The sequence below is a fragment of the Manis pentadactyla genome, chromosome 10, assembly GCF_030020395.1.
Source record: "Manis pentadactyla isolate mManPen7 chromosome 10, mManPen7.hap1, whole genome shotgun sequence".
NCBI lineage: Eukaryota > Metazoa > Chordata > Mammalia > Pholidota > Manidae > Manis > Manis pentadactyla.
In genome coordinates this window covers 60,158,024-60,180,831 of record NC_080028.1, presented here as the reverse complement: position 1 = coordinate 60,180,831, position 22,808 = coordinate 60,158,024, and the positions used below count along the sequence as shown (strand labels likewise).

Sequence of the window (22,808 nt, the reverse complement as noted above, 5' to 3'; positions counted from 1 at the left end):
GATCAGACTTCTCAGCAGAAACCTTACTGGCCAGAAAGGAGTGGTATGATATATTCAATGCAATGAAACAGAAGGGCCTCAAACCAAGAATACTCTACCTCGCAAGATTATCATTTAAATTTGAAGGTGAAATTAAAGCAAAAGTTGAGGGACTTTACCTCCCACAAACCATCTCTGTAGTGCATTTTAAGGGGACTTCTATAGATGGAAGGACTCCTAAGGCTAAATAGATATCACCAGAGAAAATAAAACCACAGTAAAGGAAGTAGACCAATTAATTACTAAGCAAATGCAAAATTATATCAGCTAGCCACAAAGTCAGTCAAGGGATACACAAAGAGTAAAGAATGTGATGCCTAACATATAAAGAGTGGAGGAAGAAGAAAAAGAAGGAATTAAAGAAAATAATCTTTAGACTGTGTTTATAATAGAGTAAAGCAAGTTAAGTTAGACTACTAGATAGTAAAAAAGCTGCCCTTGAACCTTTGGTAACCACAAATCTAAAGCCTACAATGTCAATAAGTACATTTCTATCAATAATCACCCTAAATATAAATCGACTGAATGCATCAATCAAAAGACATAAAGTTCCTGAATGGATAAAAAAAACAGATCTGTCTATATGCTGCCTACAGGAGACTCACTTCAAACCCAAAGAGATACACAGACTGAAAGTGAAGGGATGGAAAAAGATATTTCATGCAACCAACATGGAGAAAGAAGCAGAAATTGCAGTACTTGTATCAGACAAAATAGACTTCAAAACAAAGAAAGTAACAAGAGACAAAGAAGGACACTATATAATGATAAATGGGTCAGTCCAACAAGAGGATATTACCATTATAAATATCTATGCACCCAACATAGGAGCACCCAAATATGTACAACAAATACTAATGGAATTAAAGGGGGAAATAAAATGCAATGAATTTGTTTTAGGAGACTTCAACACACCACTCACTCCAAAAGACAAATCAATCAGTCAGAAAATAAGTAAGGAGACAGAGGCACTGAACAACACATTCGAACAGATGGACCTAACAGACATCTATAGAACACTCCACCCACAAGCAACAGGATACACATTTTCTAAAGTACACATGGAACATTTTCAAGAATAGATCATATACTAGGCCACAAAAAGAGAAAGAGCCTCAGTAATTTCAGAAGGATTGAAATTATATCAACCAGCTTCTCAGACCACAAAAGTATGAAACTAGAAATAAATTGTGCAAAGAAAACAGAAAGGCCCACAAATACATGGAGGCTTAACAACATGCTCCTAAATAATCAATGGATCAATGACCAAATAAAAACAGACATCAAGCAATATGTGGAGACAAATGAAAACAATAACACAACACTGCAAAATCTGTGGAACATAGCAAAGGCTGTGCTAAGAGGGAAGTATATTGCAATACAGGTTTATGTCAGGAAAGACGAACAATCCCATATGAACAGTCTAAATTCACATTTAATTGAAACTAGGAAAAGAACAAATGAGGCCTAAAGTCAGTAGAAGGGGGGACATAATAAAGATTAGAGCACAAATAAATAAAACTGAGAAGAATAAAACAATAGAAGGAATCAATGAAAGCAGGAGCTGGTTCTTTGAGAAAATTAACAAAATTGATAAACCCCTAGCCAGACTTATCAAGAGAGAAAGAGTCTACACACAAAAATAGAATCAGAAATGAGAAAGGAAAAATCAATACGGACAACACATAAATACAAAGAATTTTTAGAGAATACTGTGAATAATTATATGCTAACAAATTGGATTATCTAAGAGAAATGGAGAACTTTCTAGAAAAAAATAACCTTCCAAGACTGACCCAGGAAAAAACAGAAAATGTGAACAGACCAATTACCAGCAATGAAATTGAATTGGTAATCACAAAACTACCTAAGAAAAAAGGCCCTAGATCAGATAGCTTCACCACTGAATATATCAGATGTTTAGAGAGGACCTAATACCCTTCCTCCTTAAAATTTTCCAAAAAGTAGAACAGGGAATAATTCCAAATTCATTCTGTGAAGCCAGCATCACTCTAATACTAAAAGCAGGCAAAGACACCACAAAAAAAGAAAATTACAGACCAATAACCCTGATGAACATAGATGCAAAAATACTCAACAAAATATTAGCAAACTGAATTCAAAAATACATCAAAAAGATCATCCATCATGATCAAGTAGGATTTATTTCAGGAATGCAAGAATGGCACAATATTTGAAAATACATCAACATCATATATCACAACAACAAAAAAGGACTAAAATCACACGAGTATCTGAATAGATGCTGAAAAAGCATTCGACAAAATTCAACATCCATTCATGACAAAAACCCTCAACAAAATGGGTATAGAGGACAAGTACCTCAACATAATAAAGGCCATGTATGACAAACCCACAGCCAAAATCATACTTAAAAACAAAAAGCTGAAAGTATTTCCTCTAAGATCAGGAACAAGACAAGGATGCCCACTCTCCCACTTTTATCAAACATAGTACTGGAGGTCCTAGCCATGGCAATCAGACAACACAAAGAAATAAAAGGCATCCAGATTTGTAAGGAAGGAGTTAAACTGTCACTGTTTGCAGTTGACATGATATTGTATGTAAAAAACCCTAAAGAATCCACCCCAAAACTACTAGAACAAATAACTGAATTCAGCAAAGTTGCAGGATGCAAAATTAATACACAGAAATCTGTTGCATTCCTATACACTAATGATGAATTATCAGCAAGAGAAATCAGGAAAACAATTCCATTCACAACTGCATCAAAAAGAATAAAAAACCTAGGAATAAACCTAACCAAGGAAGTGAAAGACCTACACCCTGAAAACTACAAGACACTCTTAAGAGAAATTAAAGAGGACACTAACAAATGGATACTCATTCCATGCTCTTGACTAGGAAGAATTAATATTGTCAAAATGGCCATCCTGACTAAAGCAATCTACAGATTCAATGCAATCTCTATCAAAATACGTACAACATTCTTCAATGAACTAGAACAAATAGTTCTAAAATTCATGGGATTCACATATAAATCAAGTATAAAAATCAAATGAATAATCATATCTGACTTGATTGTTTATAGTTCATGATGCGTGATCAAAACCGAAAGTTTCTGTGATATGACTGCCCTTGCACTGTTCACCATGTAAGAACTTGTTCACCATGTAAGAACTTGTTCGTTATGCTTCAGAAGATTGGAGACTGTTGAGAGTTAGGCTTGGGGTTGATTAATGATTGTGCATTGAGTCCCCTATACAAAATTTTATTGATGTTAACAACCATTTGATCAATAAATATGAGAGATGCCCTCTCAAAAAAAAAAAATTCATATGGAAACACAAAAGACCCTGAATAGCCAAAGCAATCCTGAGAAGGAAGAATAAAGTGGGGCAGATTACACTCCCCTACTTCAAGCTCTACTACAAAGCCACAGTAATTAAAACTTGTTTTGATTTGTTACTGGCACAAGGACAGACTCATAGATCAATGGAACAGATGGAGAGCTCAGATATAAACCCAAGCATATATGGTAAATTAATATATAATAAAGGAGCCATGGATGTACAATTGGGAAATGACAGCCTCTTCAACACCTGGTGTTGGCAAAACTGGACAGCTATATGCAAGAGAATGAAACTGGATTATTGTCTAACCCCATACACAAAAGTAAACTCGAAATGGATCAAAGACCTGAATGTAAGTCATGAAACCACAAAAGTCTTAGAAGAAAACATAGGCAAAAATCTCTTGAATATAAACATGAGTAACATTTTCCTAAACACATCTCCTCAGAAGGGAAACAAAAGCAAAAATGAACAAATGAGACTACATCAAACAAAAACCTTCTTTACAGCAAAGGACACCATCAGTAGAACAAAAAGGCATCCTACAGTATGGGAGAATATATTGGTAATCAACATATCCAATAAGGTCTTAACATCTAAAATACATAAAGAGCTGACACTTGTCAACACCCAAAAAGCAAATAAGCCAATTAAAAAATGGGCAGAGGATCTGAACAGACACTTCTCCAAAGAAGAAATTCAGATGGCCAACAGACACATGAAAATATGTTCCACATCACTAATCATCAGAGAAATGCAAATTAAAACCACAATGAGATATCACCTCACACCAGTTAGGATGGCCAACATCCTAAAGACAAGCAACAACAAATGTTGGTGAGGATGTGGAGAAAGGGGAACCCTCCTACACTGCTGGTGCGAATGTAAATTAGATCAACCATTGTGGAAAGCAATATGGAGGTTCCTCAAAAAACTAAAAATAGCAATACTATTTGACCCAGGAATTCCACTCCTAAGAATTTACCTGAAGAAAACAAGATCACAGATTCAAAAAGACATATGCACCCCTATGTTTATCTCAGCACTATTTACAATAGCTGAGACATAGAAGCAACCTAAGTGTCCATCTGTAGATGAATGGATAAAGAAGAGATGGTACATATACGCAATGGAACATTATTCAGCTATAAGAAGAAAACAAATCCTAGTGTTTGTGACAACATGGATGGAGCTAGAGGGTATTATGCTCAGTGAAATAAGCCAAGCGGAGAAAGACTAGTATCAAATGATTTCACTCATCTGTGGAGTATAACAACAAAGCAAAAACTGAAGGAACAAAATAACAGCAGACTCACAGAACCCAAGAAGGGACTAGTGGTTACCAAAGGGAAAGGGGCTGGGGAGGGTGGGTTGGGAGAGAGGGAGAAGGGGATTAAGGGGTATTATTATTATTAGTGCACATAACGTAGGGGGGAAGGCAGTATAGCACAGAGAAGACAAGTAGTGACTCCATAGCATCTTAATACACTGATGGACAGAGACTGTAATGGAGTATGTGGTGGGGACTTAATAGGGGGGAACATTGTAACCACAATATTTTTCATGTGAAACCTTCTTAAGATTGTTTATCAATGACACTTTAATAATAATAAAAAAGAAACAATAAACCTGTGAGATAGGTAGGGTTGAGTTTATTACCACCATTTTACCAACATAGTAACCAACTAGTAAAATGTACAATCAAGACTGTTTATGCTCTCTGCATAATAATTTCTTCCACTTAATGCTAGCTGCTCTGTAGCCATTTTGTGCCTGGTGTGTTAGAATTCATGATTCCCAGGTGAGTGAGCCCAACTCTTGCCTTAAGAAGGCTATTAAGGGCTGGAGCTCAAGCTGCATGGTGACAGTACCTAGAAGCTGAAAGGTAGTAGGACTTTATATGCCAAGGGAAATGCTTTGGTTTTGCCCAGAGAGCTGTAAGAAGTCTCTGGATGGCTTAAAAAAGAAAGTGGCATGATCAAAATTTCAAATTGAAATGATTTCTATTGTATAAGTTATTTTCATCCAACTAATACTTACTTGTCAACAACATAAGATAATTGTGCCAAGGGCCATTCTCAGTGCTGGAGGTACAGCAGAAAACAAAAGTCTTCATAAAGCCAACACTGTAGTAGAAAAAACTAAGAATAAACAAATAGTCACATAAAAACACAGTATAGTTTTAGGCAGTTGTAAATGCTTTGAAGGAAAATAAAGTAGGGTAAGGGAGTTGAGAGAATAAGGGGTGGGTATATTTTAAATAGGTAAGTTAGAGAAAGCTTTATTAAGGAAGTCACTTTTGAGGAGAGATATAAATGAAATGAAAATGGGGAAGACAGTTCTACAAAGTTCCAGGCAACAGGACAAGGACCACCACATGCAATGTTTGTGACATAGAAATGAGCTTTGCCTGCTTTGAGGCAACCAAGGAGGCCAAAGTGAATGGAGTTAAATGAATGAGGGGCAAGAGTGATAAGCAGTAAGGAAAGAGGTGAGCAGGGGTAGGTGGTGGTGGGTCATAAGCTGTAGGTGGGTTTTTCTAAGTGTAATGAGAAACTCCTAGAGGGGGAAGTAATGATATCTGACTTACTTTCTAAGATATAGCTGGTGGAGACATGGGGGAAGGCTGTGAAAGGGGTTGTTAGGACTGAATAGTGTCTCTCCCCCAACCCTACCTTCCAGCTGAAGTCCTAACCCCCAGTGTGACTGTATTTGGACAGAGCCTTTGAGGAGGAAATGAAGGTTAAGTGAGGTCATCAGAGTGGGCTCTGATCCAATATGGCTGTGTCCTTATAAGCAGAGAAAGATCCCAGTGACGAATGTGCACGGAGAATAGTCATGTGAAGGCACAGTGAGAAAGTGGCCATCTGCAGGCCAAGGAGAGAGACTCAGGAGACATGAGCCATGCCGGCACCGTGATTGTGGGCTTCCAGCCTCCAGAACCATAAGAAAATTAATTTAGCTTGTTTATATCTCCTAGTCTGCCCTAGCTGACCCAGCAAACTAAAGTAGGAGTGGACAACATAGTGAATAAAACCCAAGTTCTCTGTCAGACATGTTGAGTGTGACATGCCTGTTAGACTTCCAAGCAGAGAAGCTGAGCAGGCGGTCAGGTACACAAATCTGAAACTCAGGGAAGAGGTCGAAGCTGGAGACATAATGCAAAGTCATTAGCATAAAAATGTTATGGGGAGAACACATACTCCTCAGTTTCTGTGTTCCTAAAAGGAACCTCCATCATAGTTACAGTCCTGGCTTCTCTCTCTTCTCTTGGTCACTTCTCCCCAGGGAGGAAGACTGACATAACTGACTGGTCAGTTGGGAGAAATAACCCAGTATTCATGGTTCATTGTCTTATATATTTTTGGGATGACAGCCTTTGGAGAATGTACACTTCCTAACCTCACATGTTGTGAGTTTTTCAGGAGCCAGTTTGCGCTGGGAGAGGCTGCAGTGTGTGTGTCATAGTGGTGTTGGTGACAGTAGTGGAAGGGCAAGTTAGCCATTACATAAAGCTTTAATGGTGACTGTTATGAATATACGTGTTGTATCATGGGAACATAAAAGTATTGAGTTTCTTAATTTTCACTTGGAGTTTTTATCAATTAGCTATTTATCGCAGGACTTGCCAAAACCTACTTCACAAAATAATAATCCATCTGTTCATAAATTGCTGTGTCTTAGCAATTCGAGCAGGGTTCTTTGGCTGGTGTGGCTGGGATCACCGATCTGGCTCCAGTCATCTGGCAGGGCAAGGGAGGAGGGAAGGCCTCATTCACGTATCTTGAAGTTGGTTCTACCTGTTGGCTGGGAGTGGCCTCTTAGCCTCCTGGAGGCCAGCCCAGGCTTCCTTATTTGATGGTCTCAGGGCAGTAAAAGCCTGAGGGCAAAAGCTGAGAGGCCTTTTCAGGCCAAGATTCTGATATCATATGATGCCCTTTCTGCTGCCTTCCCTTGGTAAGTCAAGTCACAGGGCTAGCTTATAAAAAGTGGATGGGAAATAGAGTCTACATTTTAATGGAAGGAGTAGCAAAGTTGAATTGCAAAGAGGCACATGCACAAGACTTAGAATTGTCACAGCCATCCGGGTAAACTGTTCAGTGGCACATTTCTCATGTCACTATCAAAGGCTTACCAAAGAGGACCTCAGATGTGTAACAATCTCTCTATTCCCAATTATGCCCTCAGTAAGCTCTGTGCATGATACAGGATGGGTGTGGTAAGGGCAGGAATGAGTGAAGGTGCAGATGGGTTCAGAGTTTGTACTCTGATGTGACATAACCTGTTTTCAAACTCAGCTGTTATGAGCATATGGGTAGCTGGCCAAGCGGACCAAGCGGTCATGGGGGTAGAACTGGAGAAGAGAAGAGAGTGTTCTGAGAGCTGAGAGCTGAAGAGAAGCCAAGAAAAAGCGAGCTTCTGGAGAAACTGAAGTTGAAACACAATGAACAGACCACAGAGAAACACAGAGCCTCAGTGATCAGGACAGATGGAGACGAGACAGTATCTGCAGCACTGCAGCTCAGCCCCTCTTGCCAGGGGTTTTGCGCTGTGCCGGCTTACAGGACCTTGAGGAAAGCAGGCACTTCCACGGTGGTTGGCAGGGTGTTTGTAGCTAAGAGCGGTGCCAGGCCTGCCCAGGTCCTGTTCTCTTCTCTGAACTCCTCCTGGGCCGCTGATGCTCTTCCTCCTCCTTCTTTTCACATGCCAGTCACAGCCCTTAGCTGACCAGAAAGTGAGAGAAGTGCTCACCATTTAGGTGAGGAGAGGATATGTTTGGGGATAACTCTTCTTACTACCACTGCACTTCCTTCCCTCACATTGATCTCCAGATCCCGGGAAGTGACAGCAAACTAAAGAAGAGGCAGTGCGCTGTGGGCAGGGGGCAAGCAAGCCATGTTTCCCTTGGTGTCGGTGTCAAAGGTGACCCTCCGCTATGACAGGCTACGAGATCTTGCAGAGACCATAGAAAGATTGTTTCTCCAATTTTTATAAAGGCTAAATCTTACTCGATCCCAAATCTTGTCAGCAGTTCCTAGCTGGGGCCGCCTCTGATTTTCAACTCCATTTTCCTTTCGGAATTTGAATTCAAGGGAAAAAAATACATATTAAAGGGTACATTGGAGCCCAAATCTGGCATCAGACTGCCTGAGATCACACTCTTACTGGCAGTGTGACTGTGGGAAAGACGATTGACCTCCCATGAGTCAGTTTCCTCAAGTGTAAACTGAGGGCAACAGCAGTTTCTATGTCACGTAGTTGTTGTAATAATTGAGTTCATCCATGTACAGCTCTTGAAACAATGCTGACCACATGCTTAGCATTCAGAAAGCCTTAGCCATTTTTGTTTACAGTTAAACTGGGGAGACAAATAATGTATATATAAAGAACATTTAAAAGGCCATGTTTGAGAAAAACAAATACTTCAGACAAATTACCCATATAAGTACTAAGGATGATTAAATATGGGAAAAGATATTCAATATGGGAACATGTCACTTAGAAGGAGGGTATTGGGAGGGACACTGAAGAAATGGTATTTGTTTGGGAAAATCAGTGACCAGCATGGACAACTACATTAAAGTGTCCTACTCCCATTACTCCAAGGTCAAATGTATGTGGTGGGCAAGTGGCAGTTATTTTCTATTATTCAGACTTGATTCTTTTGAAACACTCTCTCACTCCACCTTTTGGGTGTGGGGGTCAAAAGTTCAGAAACTTGTCATTTTGACGTAATACCGGTCTACTCAGATTGGGTTGCAGTTTTCATTGTGAGTTCAATAGTTGAATTTTCCACAACACTATCAACTTCTCTTCAGGGGAATATGAGAGCTGATTCAAAGAAAACACTGTTGGTTCTTGGTGACCGGTTCTTCAGCTTTGAACACATTTTTTTACTTCTTTGCTTACTTCACCCACTCTGTCCAGATTCCGTTCTCTGGTGGAAATATGTGCGTAATTCTACATTTCTTCTCGATCTGAAGTTTTATGTGGCAGTTTTGCTAACAACTGCAGTTTCTTACTTTAATCTTCTTTAGAGGTTATAATGACTTATTTTCATTTTTGGTCCAGTGACGAACACCTTTTGGTCCTTTTCTGTCAAGATTTTGATATACTGGTAGATTTTGGTGTATACTTTAATCTGTGTGAAAGAAAACCAGATGTGCCCTTATACTCTATACCTCAAAATTGGTCTCCTAATTGTCTTCCTACAGCATAGATCTGATGATGTCCTTCCCTTTAAATAAACTCTTGACGTCTCCCTCTAGCATGCAGAATTAAGTCTACCTTCTGTTGTGTGAAATTCAAGGCCCTTTGTACCCTCCCCCTGGTCCTGCTTCCCAGGCCTCCTTCATTCCTGTGTTCAGTGTTCTCTCTTCTCCAACCCTGTGTGGAGTGAGTTCTCAAGGCCTCAGTGACCTTTACTATCCAAATTCCTCTCATCACTTTAGCCTTTCCTCTTCCCTTCCTAGAAATTTCTGATCATGCTTCAAGGACTTTTCTAACTGGTCCCTGCAGGTCTAAATAATTGGTCTCCCTCTGGGCTCTCCTTGCTTTTGTCTCATACCTTCACTGGGTTGTTACCTGTTGGTGGGCTTCTGCTGGTAATAAAAGCCACAGTTTATTTAGGGATATGGAGATATTTGGCTTCATAGACTAAGACTGCCTTCTGGATCAAATGAAGTTTCAGAGGAGTAATTTTAAAGCCTCCAATTTGTCCAGCCCACCCATACATTTGCTGTTCATCAGTCAGGTAACTTGGCTTTTAGTAGAATTTATTTAGAATGCTGATCATACATTGTAAGCATACAAGTTGAAAATTGAAGGCATTTGGCCTAGTCTGGGGCTCTTTGGGGTTTAGGGTTCTACTGACATCATCTCTTTCAGGCCCCACTAAGGTTGGCCTTCTTACAGACAAGGAAACTCAGATTCTGAGAGTCAGACAATGTGCTCCTGAGGCACATGCGGGCAGGGAAATGCGGTGGGTATAAGCACGGGAACGTGGAGCCAGACTATATGGGCTTAAATCCTACACTGCTTGGGTTTAAATCCGGGCTCTGCTGTTAACCAGCTTATACTAGTTAACTAAACCTTTCTGTGCCTTGTTTCCTTCACTATAAAATATGATAGTAATATCTCCCTTGAGAGTTTTATTTTTCTTCAGATTAAAATAATATATGTAAAGCACTGAGAACAGAGTTTGTTATGGAATAAACACATGTAAGTGTTAGCTGTATTATAATCATCATTATTAACTTTAATTAGAGCACAGAACTAAAAAGTGAATGATTTGGACCCCGGATTGGACACAGGTCCATCTGACTTCACAGATAGTTTGCTTGTACATGTTAAACTGACTCCTGCGATGCCCATTTGCCTTGAGATTAAAGGATAGAGTGAAAGTTCTTTTCATCTTTTCCCCCAGTGATCCAAATCCTTTATCAAATTATTTTAAAATTTATGACTAGTACCTCCTGCATAATTTCTGGAGATTGGAGCCCCCAGAAGCATTAGTATGCTTGAAACCGAATTCTGAAATTATTTTGGCTTAAAATGCATGATCAGTATGTCATGTATATTTTCTGGAGGCTGGAGGCTCGAGAAGTATTAACATGAAAGAGATCAAGTTCTGTTTCCACACAAGGGCATATGGTAGAAACCATGTGTCCTATTACAAAGGTTGTTCTTGGGTGTTTGCTATACCTATAATATTACTAATATTTGTCTACTGGCATTTGAACTCTCTATCCCTGGCCCCATGGAAAGAAAGGACTCTAACTAGCCTCAGCATATTTGTTCCAGCACCTCCACCTTCTTTGCCCCCATTAAGGGGTGAAGGAAGATTCTGTAAAGTTGTAGGAGTGTGTCTCTGCCTCCCCAACCCCCTTCCTCCTGTTCCTCAGAAAGGCATGGGCCCCACATTGCTCAGGAAGAAGCAAGCAGAGGTGAGAGGCAGATAAGAAAGGTGTTATGCTTGGCATGACTGGTCTAGACTTCAAGTTGGGCTTAAGTAGACATTTAGGGTGAATATTTTATATCCCTTGAGAGTAATTTGCTGTGTCTGCATCCATATGATACCATATAATACACAAGGAAACTTACTTTGTGAGATTCATTCCCTGAAGGTTTCAATATTTTATTTTAGCTAAACTTAATTAAATTCAACAAATTCATTCTGGACTTCAAGCTATGACATCAGACTAAGTTCTGTGGATATTTATTTGTATAAGGCCAGCTATTCCCAGTAGTTCCAAGTCTTGTTAAGGAGACAAACTAATAAGAAAGTCTAATAGCCTGTGTTAATTCCTGTAATCATGCAAGCAGGAGACATGGCCCAAGTTATTGGCTGGGGTCAGGGGTGGCAGGGGGAATAGTCAAGAAAAGCTGTCTCTGAAGAGAATATAGGAAATCATCACATGGAGAAATGGCAGGGCAAGGGCTTCGAAATGTGAAGGCACCTGGCCTATTCAACTGACTGACCTAAAAATGGTGGCTTGGAAGTGTTCCAAATGTTTTATAAGATTGATACCTTACAACATCCTATAAAGCAGGTTCTGTTGCTATTTCCATTTTATAGGTGAGGAAACCAACTTTCCCAGTGACAGACATCAAATGGTAAGATTTGAATAAGGTAAATTACCTCCAAAGAAAGATAATCATTAGCCATTAAAGTTAAATACTATCCTCTGTACCACCTCTCCAGGTTGCCTCTTCTCACTAGGGCTAGCCATCAGAATCATCTGGGAGATTTCTAGAAATATACAGATCCTGTTTTTCCCCAGAGAGTTACGTGGAGCCTCTTTTTGGGAAATGGCTCTACTACACAGCCAGTTGCTCATGTATGAGCGTGGGAATAGTTCATGGCATCTCTTCCTGCTTTATATTCCACATGCAAAGCATCTCCAAATTCTCTCTATCTCCACTGAAGATTTATCTTGAATTCTTCCATTTGTGCATCCAGCTCCACTTTCATACCCACATTCAAGCTCTCCAAATAAACTCTCTCTCAGCTTCTCTTCTGGTCCCCTTCTAACCCATCCTCCGGACCACAGCCACAGTGACTGTACCATCCTCTGGCTCAGAAACTTCCAGTGGCCCCGAACTGCCTGTGGAATTCAGGCCAAACCCTCCTCCTGGCTCTGCAGAGCTAAGCCTATGCCCATTCTCCTGGTTCATTTCATATTGCCCTTCCTCTTGTCCAGGCACACGATATTCTTTTATTTCTGCCAAGGTGACGAGCCCTTTTCTCCCTCAGGGTCTTCCCACATGCTGCTGTTCATATTTGAAAATGACTCTTTGTCCTTGGATCTTTCCTAGGTCCCAGACCTTCCCTGGCCCTCTTTGTTAAAATACCCCTTCCGTCATTCTCTTTTAGACCAGGCCGGTCTTTCCTTTCTTAGTACAATTTGTTGATGTGCTTACATGTGGGTACTTATTGAAATCAATGACCTCAACACAAACTGGAAGGTTCCATGAGGGCAGGGATTTACTTTCCTGTATTCAACACTGTATCTTCTACATAGCCCAGTGAATGGGCCAGAGCAGCTGCTCTCATTAAAACAATACAGTTTTAATGAATAAATGATAGACAAAATGGATACAAAGCTGCACGAGATCAGAGAGGAGGTCACTGGGTTTGTCAAGGAGGTCACTGGTCATATCTGTTTGGCTGGTTTCAGCTGAGTGACAGGGAAGAAACCAAACACAGTGAATCCTTAAGTTGAGTGAGACAGCAAGGAAGAAATAAAGTTAACGGTTTGGGGAGGAAATAATAATAATTACTATGTTTCAGATCTTGAACTTGGTACTAAGCATTCATTATTTAATCATTGCAGCAACCTCATGATAAGGTTCTATTTTTCCATGTGTTGGATAAGGTAAAGAATCTCTGAAAGGTTAGGTAATATGCCCAAGGTCACATTCTAGAACCTAGCAAAACCAGGATCAGGCCTGATTTCAGTGTCCATGATCCAGATCAACAAACCAACAGCTCTAGATTGTGCAGAGGAATCATGGCTGTGGGTGACTTATTAAAACCACTTCCATCAAGAGATTGAAATTCTGTTACTGTAAAGAGATTGAAATTAAGCAGGTCTCTGTGAGAGTCCAGGAACCTTTCATTTTAACAAGCATATCAAGTGACTCTAAGGTAGTGTGACCCAGAGATCCTGCTCTATGGAACACTGCTTCACGCTATGCTTCACAAGAGGTAGATTGTAGGTCACTCCCAGCTGCTGATCTAAGCCATAGGGTCTCTAAAACTCCATTTATATATGTATTGATAAACATATTTTCTCACAAGTCTAGGATGTTAAAGAAGATAACTTTTAGGGTGCTAGCATACAGTAGGTGCATAATACATGCTGGTGCCCCCTCTCTCTGCTAGATTTTCAGGAACTTTCACTAGGTTAGGAAAGACAGAAATAGACAGTAATTTGAAGTTGTGCTAAATTCTGGGGAAATTCTATTTTTTTGCCCTATTATCTCCATTTTACAGATAGTGAAACAGAGTCACAGAGCAGTTAAGTAAGGGCCCAAGATCACAGCTTAGTAGACGGCAGCCTTCTTAATCTCTGTGCTCTTCTGATGAAGTCATCAGATTTGGAAAGGAGTCTGTATTACGTGCTTATTAAATTGAATTATTGAATTTCAAATTTAGCTATTCTTTCTATTGCTTTTCTTTTAAAACAGAATATAATCTTCCCTTTCTCCTTTACTTGCTGACTTTTGTCTTTGACTCCTTTTAAATGTATGTTCTTGTGTTTTTATCGTAAACATCAAATACTTTCTAGGAGGCCATACTGTACTGAAATCAGGTAAGGATAGTCACTGTGTCCCGTCATGGGTGGACCATAGGCACAGTTAAGAAGCATGGTGTTAAGATACTTAGAAACAGCTAATAGAAGCTGTAAGAACTCTGGAGGCTTCAAAGTAGCATCTGTGAGGAGGTGGTGAAGCCTCTGCACAGAAGGGTGTATGACCTGCTCCTGGTCCCTTGTCTCCTGCTGGGTGAGATCAGCGAGGGTCCTGGGACCTTGTCTTGGGCCTTTCTCTTCCAAACCTTGCACTGATTTTTCTCTGGCTGTGCCTTTATTGTGCAGAAGCACATGACCTCACCTCCCTCTTGCTATGGCTTTACTTGTACAGCAGGAACACATAAGCCAGCCCTGAACTGAAGCCTCTGCTTGCCTGTCAGCTAACAGCTTTATGTTTGGCTTGCTTTAGATAAGACCTCAGTAAGAGTCCAGGATTTTTCTCATTTGATGTTTTGATCCCTTAGTTTTTATGTTGGTGTTTTGCTTTTAATATTCATCTTTTTTTGTTCTAATATATTTAATATTTGGTCTCAATGCCTGGGTTTTTAACAAAATCTGTATAGCACACTAGAAACATGTATGGTCTTATTGCTCTTTTTTTTACCATGACTAACACTTAAACTGACCATCTGGAAACAGACTCCATTCCATTTCCCAAATTTACATTAACTTAGTGTCTGAGAGTTCTCCAGAGGCACAGACAGGATGTGTAGAAACAGATGCTATAGATATAGATACTCATTTTAAGAGATTGGCTCATGTGAGCGAACGTTTGGTGAGTCAGAAATTTGATGGAAACAGTCAGCAGGCTGAGACTCAAGAAAATGCTGTCGTTTTCCTACAATAGCTTAAAGATGAAGGCTGGAAGAATCTCCTCTTGTTCAGGGGGTGGCAAGCCTTTTGTGCTACTCAGGCCCTCAGCTAAGTGAGTGAGGCCCACCTACATTGAGGAAGACAATCTGCGTTATTCAGGGAGTCTACTTATTTATATATAAATCTCATCTCAAACACTCTCCAGAAACTTCTAGAATAAAGTTTGACCAAATATTTGGGTGCTATGGCCTAGCCAAGCTGGCACATAAAATTAACCATCACACTTACTGCTTTTCAAATCAGGCTCTGCAGGACAGTGCTCTAGATGCACAGAAATGTGTGTCTATGTGTTAAAAATATATCACCAACAAATCCAATAAAATAAGACAGCCATTTCATGTTCAACTGTCCAAAGCTTTCAAATAATCACAGGTGAAACAGTTAATCCACCTGCTGTGGTGGGGCTGAGCCGTCATGGCCATACGCCTGGTCACCCCGGTGCTATCACAGTGCTCTCCTCCCACAGTTCCTTTCCATTTTGTCTTCACTTCTCTGTCCCAGGCCATCTAACCTTCCTCTTTGGCCACTTCATGTTTCTTCTGTATCCCTAAGGGAGCTCTGATCAAGACCAAAATGAGGTATACCATGCAAAGAGCAAAGCTTTCTGTTTTTATATAATGCATGCTGTTTTCCTTCTGCACTTGATGGCAAAGACTTCCTCATCCTGTGCAACATGCCATTAGCGACCTCTCCTTAATTAAAGCACCCGCAGGCTGGAATTACATTGTGCATGTGAAGTGATGACAATAGATATTGTTAGTGGCATGTACACATATTTGTTGGATTTCATGAGTTGGTACAAGGTAAACCAGCTAGGAGATTCCAGAGCCTCCACCTCCTCAAAACACTGGCCCAGATTTGGCCCATGCTATGACAGACTTGCCTTGAAGCGCTTTCAGGAGGAAGCTAACTGCATATGCTCCTCCCATTCCTGCCCTCTCCTGCACTTTAGGGAGCAGTGGGGCAGCTTTCCCTTGGTCTGGCACAGCCTCTTCCACCCACTTCAGCAGTAACTTCCTGCTGAGGCTGACACACCTGAATACACTCCTTTCCTCTACCCGTGCAGGGACTGTATTATGAACTCAAGATAACTCCTAAAGCAGAGGACTTGATATCTGCTTTGTGAGGGAGCAGCCATCCCAGCTCTGTCCATTGTCCTGGACGCTCATTACTCACAAGGATAAGACACCCAGCCCTGCGGTTCTTGACGGCTGCCATTTCTGTGCAGCAGCCACCCAATCCCATGATCAGATGCTGCACCTGGAAACCACCTGGAGCTCTCCATCCCTAAAATCCCTCTTGTTCACTGTAGATTGCTTTTCTTGTACTTATTTTCTTTTAGAAATGCAGATGCTCCTAAGTGGTTGAGCACTTCAGGCTGTTCTCAGAGGGTTGCTACAGGCCCTTCACTCTCCTGAATTCCAGCCCCCTCCAGGAGAGGTGAGAGGATAACCATCGAAGACTTACAATGGAGATGTCAGAACAACGCTCCTCTGTGCCATGGACACCGGTGCTGATAGCAGGCAAGGAAGGTCAGGCTCATGCCTTCCATGTCTTCTCTTCCTCTGTCCCACATCTCTCTCCAGGCTGGGAAGGGAGGGCGGAGGTGGATGCTGCTTGGAAGACTGAACATAACAGACACCAAAAGGGGGTGAAGTCTCCTAGGCTTTGGGGTGGAGAAGAGACACCTTGGGGGCCAGAGCTCGGGCTGTGCTGCCTGGTGCCAGGGCCAGGGCTGGGCAGGCAGTCCTGACACTAGAGGCTGAACGGAGGAAGCGGGAGGCGCGGCTTGTTGTCAGCTCTTGGCTCTGGACTTCAAGGGAGCACTAGAGGCAAAGTAGGCTTCCTTCTGGGTCATTTCCTTGGGTAGAACAAAGGCAATGATGTCCTGCCCTAGAATCAAGGGTGTGCCAACACTGGAAGACTCTGCAGGCAACCCAGGGAGGTGGGTGTGGTGTGGATTCCAGAGCCAGACTGTCCTGTGTGACTTCGGGCAAAGGCCTTTTCCCTCTGCTGGCTCAGGTACGCATTTCTTCCTTCGGGAAACAGAAAACAAATAGTAAATAGTTGGGAAGCATTAAGACAAGTCAAGTGCCACGGGCAGTTGCACTGCATTCTTTACATTCTGAAAGGGTTGATCCAAAGCAGGCAGGTGATAAATACCTGCTAAAGGATTCAAGCAATGTTTTTTTTTATTGAAAAGACTAACACAGACACAGAAGTGGTTTTTGGTTTTGGTTTTGTTGTTTAAATAAGCATTGACATGGAGCATCTAACATTTCCCAAATGCCCATTTCTCTCATACCTCTAATGAGTGTACAAACTACTCAGGTCCCAGGCAGAGGTAACTGCCAGGGCGATGGGGCCAGAGCTGAAGCCCCAGAGCCTCACATGTCAGACAACCCAGGATCCCTAAAGTCATTACTTCAAGGGTCAGAAAAGGCTAGTCTGGGAAGGCAGACTTTCCCTGAGAGATAAGAGGAGGCAGTGGATTTAACCCTCTGAGATGAGGGGGCCGGATCCATGGGAGTAGAGGAAACACCATCAAAATGTGTCACTCAAGGAGTGTCAGTAAAGGGGCCTCACATGAGGCAAAGCATTTGCAAACCCATCTGTCCAGTCCTGGCAGGAGGCTGATACCAGCTTTCCCTGTTACTTCGAAAATATTAGATCTTTAGTGACTGCAATGTAAGACACTTGGTACTAGGAGTAAAACCGATTGGAAAGAAAAAACAGAACAACCTGGAAACCGCAATCTAGCAACCAGGGCTAAGGAGGCAGAAAAGAAATGTCAGAGTAGGATGTGCTACATTTCCACACTACATGACTGAGAGCGGGAGGCCAGAGTTCTTTCTTCTGATGACTTAACACCCCCACATAAAGCAACATCAAACCTTTCCAAACTCAAAATGGATTGCATTTCTAACATTCCAGAGTAGCTGACAGAGGCCAAAGAGGAAACAGAAAGACAACTCTCTCTTGCCCTGGAATCTGGTGGATAATCCTTGTCTGCTGGAACCCCCTCCTGCCTTGTAGACTGAATGGGGTGTGCCCAGCAGGGCAGGGGTGGCCCTTGGCTGTCGCCATCTCGGGCCGCCTCACTTTGGCTCTGTGGTGGCTGTTCTGGGGGGAACCATACCCATGGTGTGAGCCTGCATCGTCTGACTGTTCCCTGACCCATTGCTCCTGGGTTCTGTCTGCTTTTGTCCCCACTTGAGTTTGTCAGCTTGCTAAAAGGGAAGCAGATAATATAGACTGTTACCGAGCACAGTCAAGGGTCTGATGCTTCTGCCAGTAAACTGAAAACGATACACAGAAGGGATGACATTTGGGGCTTGAATTTGGCTCATCATCTCAAGATTCATTCCATGGTCCTTTACATCTGCACTGCTTGAAGCAGGGTGTCCCTAGGCACACAGCTCCCTCTGCATTTGCAAGTTATCTGGGGGGAGTTCCAGTGTGTACATGGCAGTGAGAAAGAGCAGTAGTAGTTCCTCAGAGAGACCACAAGAGAAAGACTGCGTTTACCGTGGTTGTTAAAAACTGCTTAAATTCTTGGTAATCAATTGTCAAATAATTGAACCACAACCCGCACTTTGATTAAACTAGGTCAAATTTAAGTTTGTGTTACCTGACTTTTGGTAAAAATGGGCCAGTGTGGCAGCGAATCACCACAGAAATGCTGCTCAACGGAGCACACAATGAGACTGTATTTATTGTAAATATGCTTCTAGTCATAAGATTTTTGCTGTTAGTGTACTTTAGGAAGTAAGTAAATCAACTGGGTGATTATCAGCTAGAAACTCGAAAGCTCCAAGGACTATATGCAAATTGATTGAGCCACTTAACCTTCCTTTGCCTCAATTTCCTCCTCTAAAATCATGGGCATGATAAGACCTACTTCCCAGGGATGTTATCAGGATTAAATGAGATAATACACTTAACATTTGACACACAACCAGGTACTTAGTAGGGACCTAAATAAACTGTGGCTATTACCTGAGCCTAGGAAACTGTTACCATCCCAGTTCTGTACAGGTGGAAAAAGAAGCTGAAATGCTCGTGCAGTTTCCCAAGGACCCCAGGGCATTAAATGAAATGCTGCCATGAGGTCTGGGACATGGCAAGTACTTCAAATGTCTTTTCTCCACTTACCAAATAGTCTAGCCAAGGCAAGAACTCAGCAGCAGAGGCCCCACAGAGGTAAGAACCTTGCCTGCTACCTTGCGAATGAAGCATGTGGGGTGGGGTACAAGTTTTGATAGGTTTGCTGGGTCAGCAAGGCTCCATCAGACTAGGACAAGGCCTAAGAGGTAAACTCGGGTGGAATCAGGGATGTCGGCTAGAGGTAGACAACTCTGACCTGCTTAGTGCGGAGGACACCACAAAAAGTGTGAGAGTGTGCCAAGGGGAGAGGGGATGTGGGGCTTCAAATCAGGAAAGCTGGAAAATGATAGAAAAAACAAGAAGATGAAGCACGAAGGGACTTCTTTTTCTCTTAGTTACTTTAACTAGGGATGTATGTATTCCTCAGACTGGAACCTCAAGACCAGGACATGGATATATTCTTGTGGCTTCGTGAAAATTATTTTTCTGTAGAAGAATGTACATAACTCAACTTTGAGAAATGCTGAGGAAGGCCCATTTTCTCCTTCTGAGAGATAACTGCAGTGATTAGACAGTGTCCTCACAGTAATCCAGACTTCAGAATCACTCTGTAAATTAATCCTTTTGATTTCACAGAATTCAGCTCATCAAAGATGGTATCACCTGCTTCAGATGATAAGCATTGCACAGCAGGTTCAGTTCTGGACCTGAGTGTTCATGGAGTCGCTTAGGCATAGTAGTGCACATTTATATGTGACCAAAGTTAAATCTAAAAATATCTCCAAGAACCTGAATTGCAATATGTGATAAATAGATTTTTGTAAGCTTCAGCTTGCAAACTATACTACCACTACCACTTTCAATTTCTTAATATTTTAAGGTTGTTCTCATTTTATTTTTAAATTAGAGCACTATTTCTCTCTGTGAGCTTCAAATATTCTCATACTAAGAAACGTCATTCTTAGACCACAGCACGTGCTGTTTCCCCAGTGTAACTTTACACATGGGATAAGATGATGATGACAAAACCCTAGGGAACTGGAGAGCCACCAGATGGAAAAAGACTGGATCTCTGAATGACCACCTGGGAAGAGATGAGCACTGATTGGAGCACTTGCTCAGGAACTTCTACAAGAGCATGAAGTCAACTTCTGATGCGTTAGGATTCTACCTTCCAAAACCTTCTCAATCCAACAATTCAGGTGGAATGATATATTTATTCTGATATTGGTGCATCTGATTTCTTAGTTCCAATAGCAGAAAACCTTGCCTCCCTTTCTTCCCAAACCAACAGTACACTTACAATAGGAGGCATAGAGAGGGGGAATATTTTGGTTAAGATCAGACAGCTGTCAAGGATCTAAGTTTAGAACCTAGATTATTTCGATTAAAAGCTGTATTTTCCCCTGTGAGTTTTCAACCATGCACCAGTTGGGCATCAAAACTGCATGGTGTGCTCATGGCAGAGACTGCTTCCTGGCCACTGAGCTCCCCTTCCTCTCTCAGTGGCACAACAGCTATACAGGTATTTTCCTCCCTCCCGTGCAGTTAGGCATGGCCCTGTGACCGACTTCTTAATAGAATGAGACCCAAAGGGAAAATTCACGCCTCTGTCAGTCTGGCCCCTTTCAACTTCCCACGTGTTCCATGTTATTTCCCCTCTGGTAGGTGGAAGCAAACAGTGAAACCATAGGGTGTAGGGAAGCCACAACATGGGAAGAGTCTTGGTTACCGAATGACTGCTTTAGACGGGCCTCCCTACACTCTGTGAGCTATTGCGTGAGAAGAACTTAGTTTCTGTTGTGTTAATCAACTGACATTTTGGAATCTGTTACTGCAGCTTACCTTACCTTAACTAGCACAGAGAAAAATATACTTTCCTGGTCTGTACTCCAAACTTCCTAGGTCAGAATCTCTGGGATGAAGCCTAGGTATCTGTATTTTTTAGAAATTTTCCTATGTGATTCTGATGAATCTGGTCAGACAATCACAATGCTTCATTTCACAAATGACTTTTCCTTTTACCCAGCTAAATCCTTCTAGTGGGATATTTCAGAGAAATTTTTTCCATTTTCAGTTCATCGGAGTTTTTTAAAAGTTAAAGATCAACAATTTTTATTGATTGAGAAAAAGCTTCACTTCTGTTTCGATATTTTACTTAAATTTAATCCATTTGACTCAAGGAATTCAAGATGTATCTTCTCATGACCAGAATTTCAGGTCATGTATTCTTATCTATCTATCTATCTATCTATCTATCTATCTATCTATCTATCTATCTATCTATCAATCAATCTTCTATCCATCTGCTTATCCTACCACTTATTTATCATAGCTCAACAGCTTTCCTCAAAGTATTTTCCTTCAATTTTATTTTATAGATATAGAATTTTTGCATTGTGTGACTCCTTGAAAGTAACACATATCAATTACAGTATGAGTTCGGCAGCTGTTCATGCATTTTAGTGATTACGCTGGAATTACTTTTTACTGATCTCCAAATTTTATGGGAGGGGGAGCATTAAGAGATGATGGTAAGTCCTCCCCTACCATTTCTGTAGTTCAAAACTGAGACCATGTTTTCTTACATTATTTTATCCTTTAATTTTTTTTTCTAACTGAAGTTGGTCATGGAAATTCAACACAGTGGTAAGTTTGATCATTTTATCAAATGCCTTCAGTGTTTATAATAAGATGACACTCTTACTCGTTAAGGGGGTATATGAAACCCTTCGATATATTTAGATTTATTGATAATCAGTAGAGACACATCACATAAGGATAGCTAAAGTTTTATCGTGTGCTTACTTCATGCCAGGTGCCCTTCTAGGGGCTTTGCATAAATTAATCCCTTTAATCCTCAAAATAAACCTGTGAGTTAAGCCCTATGTTTATCCTCATCTCCTAATGAGGACATTGAGGCATGGAAGCAGGAAGGAGGATGCCCAAAGTTACACAGCAAGTAGGAGGGGTGTTGGGGTGTGAATACATGTAGCCTGGCTTTAGGCTCTGTGCCTTTAACCATTAACCACACTGCCTATTTTAATAGGTAAATAGTGACTTCATGTGATTTTCCTTACCATTCTATGGATATACTAGCTTTCTTTGGCTTCATAACAAATTACCACACGTTTCAGAGCATAAAACAATATACACTTATTTTCAAAAATGTATGAACCTCAGACTCAGCTTAGCTGGGTCCTCTGTTTATGAGGTCACAAATCTGCTCAGTCTCTTCACTCTTGCCATATAATGTAATCTAATCAGAGATGTTACCAAATCACGCCTGTCCCACCAAGGGCAGAGATCATGAGGGCCATCTTAGAAGTCTACCTACCACAGTGTCACACGGCTATGTCATCCCCTCTTGTATGCGTGAAGAAGATGGAGAGATATTATCATACTTATGCAACGAGCTGATATCTCCATTAGGACTGGACTCACCAACCTTAGCTTATAAACGTATCAAGGAATTGTTAAAAGAAGTTTTATACGTACATTTTCCTTCTTTAACCCTTTTTTAGAACTCTTTTCAGTAAAGAAGGTTGATGGTATAAATAAATTACTTCTTTTGAAATTACTGTAAATTTACTCTGCTGATTAGTTTTCCAGGACATTTCTTAAAATCACCCAGTCA

At 41.1% G+C, this 22,808-nt stretch overlaps 1 long non-coding RNA gene across 1 annotated transcript in view; it reads right to left on the bottom strand.

The window, feature by feature from the left end:
* Positions 1-17,076, bottom strand: part of LOC130678846 (uncharacterized) — a 30,259-nt gene extending 13,183 nt beyond the window's left edge. The window contains exon 1 of the long non-coding RNA XR_008992081.1: positions 16,532-17,076. This is a non-coding gene — a long non-coding RNA (uncharacterized LOC130678846). The remainder of the gene's footprint in view (positions 1-16,531) is intronic.
* Positions 17,077-22,808: the final 5,732 nt, after the last annotated feature.